Genomic DNA, 9,267 nt, shown 5'->3' with positions numbered 1-9,267 from the left:
CTGTACCGGTACCCCCTGTATATACTCTGCACATTGACTCTGTACCAGTACCCCCTGTATATAGCCTGCACATTGACTCTGTACCGGTACCCCCTGTATATAGCCTGCACATTGACTCTGTACCGGTACCCCCTATATATAGCCTGCACATTGACTCTGTACCGGTACCCCCTGTATATAGCCTGCACATTGACTCTGTACCGGTACCCCCTGTATATAGCCTGCACATTGACTCTGTACCGGTACCCCCTATATATAGCCTGCACATTGACTCTGTACCGGTACCCCCCGCACATTGACTCTGTACCGGTACCCCCTGTATATAGCCTGCACATTGACTCTGTACCGGTACCCCCTGTATATAGCCTGCACATTGACTCTGTACCGGTACCCCCTGTATATAGCCTGCACATTGACTCTGTACCGGTACCCCCTGTATATACTCTGCACATTGACTCTGTACCAGTACCCCCTGTATATAGCCTGCACATTGACTCTGTACCGGTACCCCCTGTATATAGCCTGCACATTGACTCTGTACCGGTACCCCCTATATATAGCCTTGCTAACATTTTACTGCTGCTCATTAATTAATTAAAACATTATTTTTTTAACTGCATTGTTGGTTAAGGGCTTTTAAGTAAGCATTTCACTGTAAGATCTACACCTGTTGTATTCCACACACGTGACACATACAATTTGATTTGATTTTAGCTGCCTTGTATATAATTCCGAGGTGTTGCCCTAAAGTTTGTTCAGTGTTTTGGAGCTATAAACTGGGAGTTGTAAAGGGGTGATTGGGACTTTCTGCTGGCTTAATGACTATAATCTCACACTGTGACAGTGATTTATTCCATCATTTGCCTTTGTTTTAATTGGATTGGGGGTCATTTGTTTAAGTCCCATAGCATACATCATGCTCCGGGGGCCTGCGTGTGTGTGTGTGCGTGTTGCGGGGAGATCAGTGTGTGTATCTGCTTGAGAAGAAGAATTAACCCTACTCATTGCATATTTGTCTTTTTCATTTAGTGTGCCTAAATATCTATACCTATTTCATATTGGAACATTTGCATTTAGAGACTGTTAGAGCCGATTTGGACATACTTGTATAAAAGACCGAACATATGGAGCTCCATGTATATTTGTGTAAATATATTAAATATGAATGTAAATGATGAAATATTAGGTACGTACCTTTATGATTTATATTTACCCGATTTAGATATATTCATTTGTTGTTAGTGTAACTTAGTTTTTGGCCCCCCCTCTTGCCTATTCATTGTATTGTGTTAGGATAAAGGCAGGAAGTTGGGCCTTCGGGAGAGGGAGTCCTTGCTAGACGCGGGAGCGGTATAGTTTTTTGACCATACAGACATACAGACATACAGACATACAGACATACAGGTCATAATATGTATTTTCCATATCAAGTATTTTGTGCTTTAAGTTGATTGGAGACTCATTTATTTGTTAGATATAAGAGGAATAAACATTTTTGTTGCACCATATCCCTGGATGTCATGGAATGTTTGGCCGTTTGGAAACCTTGAGTGTGGACTGTATGCGTACCAAACAACCCCGCTTCAGGCTTGGGCAGTGGCTATGGTAAAGACGAAAGGAAGCCACTACATTCAAGTCAAAAAACTCCGCGAAGGATTACTATCGGAAGGAAATCTCCGGTTCTGACACACGCTGGATATTGTTCTATTTGTAATTGCATTCGGATCGTAAGGACAGCTCGCTTGGAAGGATTTGAACTCCTAGAATTCGCCAGCCGTGAGTAACCACTGCGAATGAATGAGCTGCCCTGTTCAATGCGATCATTTGATCATGCATATTATGGAAGCGCAAATGTGCTTTTAATTGGAATGTTTGATAAACTTGGGAATGGAATTCAAAACACAGCGTTGTGAAAACAATTAAGAAGTTTAAGTTTGGGAAACACTGAGATCCTATGCACAATGTAGCCTAATCTTATGTCTAATATTTGGCCTAACGTGGAAATGCAATGCATCAACGCAACAAATTGCAATCTAAGGATCTGAAGATACTGCGTGTTTAAACTTCATTAAAGGGACAACTTATAATGGGATGAAATGTTTAAAACGCATCTAAAATGCCGAACTTGCACATGTTCAATTCAAAATGGGTCAATATGCTGAAATGGAGGACTGTGTTTTTAAAGCATTAAAGGAGGTCTAAAGGGGCATTACGTTTAACAATCAAAAACCAACAACTGTGTCATTGTAAATTGAGTGAACTAAAAGTGAATGATGGAGGATGAAATCCCAAATAAGACTCCACTGGAGAGGGCAGAGGAGCATCTAAATTCACTCTATGCAGCCCGGAGAGGCAAACTTGGAGTGTGTACACGCAAAATGAATGAAATAAAAGCCCTTCTTGTTGATGGAGGAAACATTGAAACTGTGGATGAGAGTCTTGAAGCATTCCATGCTGTTCTCAATGACTTTAAGAATGCTCATGATTCTGTGCTAGAGCTGGTCACAGAGGAGGAACACGAACAGGAGAGCATTAACTATTATCAACCAAGAATGAGAACTTATGAACATTTCCTGAAAGAGGTGGAAATATGGAAAAAAGCTGAAATCGAGCCACAAACGCTCATTGAACCACACGACAGCATTTCCAATGTGTCAAAAACATCAAGTAAAACAAAGTCTTCTAAAACTGCTTCCTCAGTGTCCTCTGCACGCCTAAAAGCTGAGGCAGAACGAGCAGCTCTACTAGCTCGCCAAGCATCATTACAGGACAAGCATGCATTGGAACTGGAGAAAGCTCAACTGGAACAACAGAAAGCTCAACTGGAACAACAGAAAGCTCAACTGAATGTTAGGATGGAAAAAATGGCACTGGAAACGGACATAGCAGCATATAATGCCAAACTGAAGGTTCTGGAGTGTTGAGTCAACTTCTCAATCCCATTCTGTGGCAGCCCATTTTCTAAGCCAAGAAGATGGAATGAACTCTTATTATGAGAACCAGGAACCCGAGGTCTATAAGGAACCTGAACCATCACCTGTTGCATTTTCTGCATTAGGTGCAGTTCCAAAGACCCCACTACAAAGAGTTTTACAACAACCGACCACAAAGCCATCAAAACCTATTCAGAAAACAGTCATAAACCACACCCTTCAGCAGCCAACATCGAGGTCTAGCAATCAACACAGAATCAACACTGCGGGTATCAGCCATAATACCAGCCATGATAACCTCACTACTGTCATGCAAAGGCAGAATGAAATTGCTGACCTCCTTGTACTACAGCACAAACAGGCCACACTCCCTGTTAGGGAGATACCCATGTTTGACGGTGATCCTCTAAACTTTAGGCCATTTATGCGTGCATTTGAGCATGGAATAGAAGATAAGACAAGCAGTCACCAGGATAGGCTCTATTACCTGGAACAGTACACCTCTGGTCAGCCCAAGGATCTGGTCCGTAGTTGTCTGCATATGGAAGCCAGAAGAGGCTATGCAGAGGCCAAGAGGTTGTTAAAGGAACACTTTGGCAATGAAATCAAAGTCACCACTGCTTATATGGAAAAAGCTTGGAACTGGATACACATCAAACCGGATGATGGAAAGGGACTGGGTGGCTATGCACTCTATCTTAGAGGATGCTGTAACGCTATGCAAGACCTACAGAACATGGAAGAGCTTAATCTTCCCACCAACATAAAGTTGATCATGTCAAAACTTCCTTACAAACTAAGGGAAAAATGGAGGTCTACGGCATGTGATATTTTAGAGAGAAGCCACCTGAGGGCCCAGTTCAGTGACCTTGTGACGTTCATGGAAAAACAGGCCAAAATACTGCAGGATCCGTTGTACGGAGATATCCAAGATCCCCTGACCAACAAAAGGTTTTTTAAAACCAAAACAGAAGCTGTCTTTAAACAGCAGTTCAAATCCAAGAGTAGGGAAGCAGCTTTGCCACTGCAGTAGATGTAGTGGCAGATTGTAACTCGGAAAAACCTCTAAAAGAACAAACATTCAAAATCAAGAAACCAGGCACCTACCCTTCTGATGCTCCCAGTATCTCATGTGTATTTTGCACTGGTGAGCATTTCCTGGTCGACTGCCAACAGGTGAAGGCACAGCCACACGAAGCCAAGGTTGAGTTTCTGAGATCAAAAGGCCTTTGTTTTGGCTGTTTGATGAGAGGACACTTAAGCAAAGAATGTAAAAGAAGGATGACCTGTCAGAAATGTCAAAGAAGGCACCCCACTATCCTGCACATTGAAGGAAGAGAGAGATTTAGATCTCTGAAGGCAGATACGAGGGGTGTAGCAGTAAAGCGGGAGGAGACTGTCAGCAGTGTTCTTGTTTCACTGGAAGCTGGTGAAGATACCGGGGCCGGTACAGATTGTGCACTTGCGATTGTGCCAGTTCAAGTAAAGATGGCAAATGGAAGCAAGTCTACGTTAACCTATGCATTTCTCGATTCTGGTAGCTCAGCAACATTTTGTACGGAGCGACTCATGAGGCAGTTGCAAGCTAAAGGCACTGAGACTGAAATTCTGCTACGCACAATGGGGCAGGAGAGTCCTACCAAGAGCTTTGAGATATCTGGATTAGAGATTGGCAATGTGGAAGGTGACACATTTCTTGCATTACCAAAGGTCTACACCCAAAATAAGATCCCAGTGACAAGAGAGAACATTCCCACTCAGAAAGATCTCAAAAGGTGGCCATACCTGAAAGAAGTTCAGTTGAAGGAAATTGACGCCGACGTCGAACTCCTGATTGGCGTAAATGCTCCGAAGGCAATGGAACCCTGGAAAATCATAAATAGCCAAGGCAACGGACCGTATGCAGTGAAAACTCTCTTTGGATGGGTGATGAACGGTCCTCTTAACAATTGTACCATGGCAGAAGAATCTGGGCATCCTACGGTGATGGCCAATCGTATCTCAATTGCCGACCTGGGGGTTCTTCTTGTAAATCAGTACAACCATGACTTCCCTGAGAGAGGGTATGAAGAGAAAAGTGAGATGTCAGCTGAGGATCGTAGGTTTATGGAGATCGTATCAAGCTCCATAACCCTCAAAGACCATCACTACTACTTACCGTTGCCCTTTCGCAAAACAGATGTAGTCCTGCCAAACAATCGTGACATGGCAAAGCAGCGGGCTCTAAATATTATCATTAAGTTCAAGAAGGACAAAGGTTACGCTGCAGAGTACAAAGGCTTCATGGAAGAGATGATAACAAAAGGTTACGCCGAGAAGGTACCACAAGAACAGCTCCTCAGAGAGAAAGGCAAGGTATGGTACATACCACACCATGGCGTTCACCATAAGCGCAAAGGAACGATACGAGTAGTGTTTGACTGTTCATCATCCTATAAAGGTATATCTCTTAACAGTGAACTCCTTCAAGGCCCCGACCTGGCAAACACGCTTATAGGAGTCTTGCTAAGATTTCGGCAAGAGCACATTGCCATGATGGCAGACATCGAAGGAATGTTCCATCAAGTACGTGTCCATGAAGATTACTTAGACTTCCTGCGATTCCTATGGTGGCCGGATGGTGATACTAACAAAAGATTGGAGGAGTACAGAATGACGGTACATCTTTTTGGTGCTATATCCTCTCCAAGTTGTGCAAACTTTGCACTGCGAAGGACTGCAGAAGACAACTGTGAGAGGTACGATGAAGAGGTAATTCAAACAGTCAAGTCCAACTTCTATGTTGATGACTGCCTCAAGTCAGTGGCCACAGAAGAACAAGCCATAGCTCTCACGAAAAACCTCAGGGATGTGTGCTCTCAGGGTGGGTTCAAATTGACCAAGTGGGTCAGCAACAGCCGCACTGTGCTGGCTTCTATCCCTGATGAACACAAAGCCAAGCAGATAAAAGAACTGGACCTGGACAGAGAAAAGCTGCCTGTTGAAAGAGCACTTGGAATCCGATGGAACATTGAAAGTGATGCATTTACCTTCCGAGTCACTGTCAAGAACAGACCCCTTACAAGAAGAGGTATTCTCTCAACTGTCAGCTCTATTTATGATCCATTAGGTTTCCTCGCCCCATTTGTATTAAAGGCAAAGCAAATTCTTCAAGTGCTCTGCAAGCTGAAGTGTGGATGGGACGAAGTCATCCCTGAAGAACACTCTATTTCATGGCAGAGATGGCTCTCAGAGCTGGACCAGCTCTCCAGATTCCAGATAGACAGGTGTATGATGCCTGAGAACTTTGGTCAAGTCAAGACTGCACAGCTGCATCACTTCGGTGATGCAAGTGAACAAGGTTATGGCACGGCAAGTTACCTTAGGTTCACAAACGGTATGGAAAAGGTTCACATTGCATTCATACTGGGAAATCAAGGGTGACTCCACTCAAGCAGATGACAATCCCCAGACTGGAACTTGCTGCAGCAACACTGGCAGTGCGAGTGGACAGGATGTTAAGGTTGGAGCTCCAGATTGAACTTGAGGAGTCAACTTTTTGGACGGATAGCCAGTCTGTGCTAAAATACATCCGCAATGATACCAAGAGATTCCATACCTTTGTGGCTAATAGGGTTGCTATGATCCGTGACCTATCGAAAGCAAAACAGTGGAGATATTTGAACTCAAAACACAACCCAGCCGATGATGCCTCAAGAGGATTACATGTTGAAATGTTCCTGAACTCAAAGAGGTGGCGTAAAGGACCAGAATTCCTGGAGAAAACAGAAACTCAATGGCCGAAAGTCCCCGAGGAGATTGGCTCCATCCCTCCGGATGATCCAGAGGTGAGAAAAGACGTAATCATAAACCATACAAGTGTGGAAGAAAAGAGTCCAACCAGCAAACTGATTGAGTACTATTCAACATGGAACAGCTTGAAGAAAGCAGTTGCCTGGATGCTGAAACTGAAGAAACGTCTCCTACAGTTAAGCCAGAAAAGGAAAATTCTCACTCAAACCGATCCAAGACCAGATCAGAGTCTGACAAACTCACTGAAGGAACAAATTGACAAGTTCAAACTGACGTTTGGAAAAGAAAGTCTGTCTGTGGACGACCTAGATGAAGCAGAAAAGGTCATCATTCGATTTGAACAACGGCATCACTTTAAACAAGAAATTGCACTAGTTGTGAAAGGAAAACAATGTGCCAAGAGAAGTGGCTCAATCTGTAAGCTTGATCCAATTGTTGACAATGGGATTCTGAGAGTAGGAGGAAGGTTAAGCAAAGCTGCTATGCCTACGGAACTAAAGAATCCTATGATCCTGCCCAAAGACTCTTACATCTCTAGACTGATCTTACTCCACATCCATGAGCAGGTTGGCCACTCTGGGAGAGGTCACATGCTTTCTAGACTTCGCCAGCGATATTGGATACCCTGTGCCAACTCTTTAGCAAGGAAGATCCTTAAGAGCTGTGTCTTTTGCAGGCGGATGCAAGCTAGAGCTGGAGAACAGAAGATGGCCGACCTTCCACAAGATCGGGTGTCACCTGATTTGCCGCCTTTCACCCATGTGGGCATAGATTATTTCGGCCCCATAGAGGTGAAGCGAGGCCGCGTTCATGTGAAGCGGTACGGTGTGATCTTTACTTGCCTCGTGAGTCGAGCTGTCCATCTAGAAGTTGCTAGTTATCTGGATACTGATTCCTGCATCAATGCCCTGCGCAGGTTCATCTGTCGAAGGGGCCCAGTAACAAGTATCAGAACAGACAATGGCACCAACTTTGTTGGAACACACAGAGAGCTAGGAGAAGCTATGAAAGAGCTGGATCACAACAAGATTCAAAAAGAATTACTGAAGGAAGGAGTGACATGGTCATTCAACCCTCCCTCTGGAGCCCACCATGGGGGGGTATGGGAGAGGTTGATCCGACTGGTGAAAAAGATCCTCTTCACTCCTTAAAGAGCAAGTACTGGATGATGAGGCTTTGCAGACAGCCTTGTGTGAAGTTGAGGCGATTATGAACGACAGACCAATCACTACTGTAACAAATGACCCTAATGATCTAGAACCCCTGACTCCGAACCATCTGCTTCATCTGAAAGCTAAGCCAGTCCTGCCACCAGGACTATTCCAGAGAAGCGACCTATACTCACGAAGGAGATGGAAGCAAGTACAATATATCACTGAGCTCTTCTGGAAGAGATGGATCAGGGAGTATCTTCCACTTATGCAGGAGCGGAACAAGTGGAACAAAACTAAGAGAAACTTCAGTCCTGGTGACCTCGTGGTCATCGTCGATGACACCGCCCCAAGGAACTTGGCTAATGGGGCGTGTGGTGGAGGCTTTGCCAGGGGCCAAAGGTCTTGTCCGGAGCGTCATGGTTAAGACTAAGACCAATATCTTACAGAGACCTATCAATAAACTCTGTCTGCTCCTTGAGGCGACGGAGTGACACACACACACACACGGTGCTCCATCTTAGAATCACGTGCACCTCTGATTCGTTGATGTCGTACTCTTACATTCTTTGATGTCATACATTTTTGGATGTCAAACTCTTGACATTTTTTCGAAGTTGAACACCTTTACACTTCAACTCAGACTGAGATCTATGGACTATTTTCTTATATGGTACCTTGTATATTTGTATATAGCTATAAACTGTAATAGTGCTCTGGTATAGAATGTTTTGTGTATTGGCTCTATGTTTGAATTTAAAGTAATTGTTGTGCATTCAGTGCAGTCAACAATTAGGGGCCGGTATGTTAGAGCCGATTTGGACATACTTGTATAAAAGACCGAACATATGGAGCTCCATGTATATTTGTGTAAATATATTAAATATGAATGTAAATGATGAAATATTAGGTACGTACCTTTATGATTTATATTTACCCGATTTAGATATATTCATTTGTTGTTAGTGTAACTTAGTTTTTGGCCCCCCCTCTTGCCTATTCATTGTATTGTGTTAGGATAAAGGCAGGAAGTTGGGCCTTCGGGAGAGGGAGTCCTTGCTAGACACGGGAGCGGTATAGTTTTTTGACCATACAGACATACAGACATACAGACATACAGGTCATAATATGTATTTTCCATATCAAGTATTTTGTGCTTTAAGTTGATTGGAGACTCATTTATTTGTTAGATATAAGAGGAATAAACATTTTTGTTGCACCATATCCCTGGATGTCATGGAATGTTTGGCCGTTTGGAAACCTTGAGTGTGGACTGTATGCGTACCAAACAACCCCGCTTCAGGCTTGGGCAGTGGCTATGGTAAAGACGAAAGGAAGCCACTACAGAGACTTTACTAAGACCTTGGACTGAATCAGTTTTATAATCAAAG

At 43.7% G+C, this 9,267-nt stretch overlaps 1 protein-coding gene across 4 annotated transcripts in view; it reads left to right on the top strand.

The window, feature by feature from the left end:
• The window catches only part of LOC124012069 (lipopolysaccharide-responsive and beige-like anchor protein), a 419,063-nt gene that overhangs the window by 255,117 nt on the left and 154,679 nt on the right, over window positions 1–9,267 (top strand). The window lies entirely within an intron of this gene.

The sequence above is a fragment of the Oncorhynchus gorbuscha genome, linkage group LG24 (genome assembly GCF_021184085.1).
Source record: "Oncorhynchus gorbuscha isolate QuinsamMale2020 ecotype Even-year linkage group LG24, OgorEven_v1.0, whole genome shotgun sequence".
Classification (NCBI taxonomy): Eukaryota; Metazoa; Chordata; class Actinopteri; order Salmoniformes; family Salmonidae; genus Oncorhynchus; species Oncorhynchus gorbuscha.
This window is presented reverse-complemented; position numbering and strand designations above follow the sequence as displayed.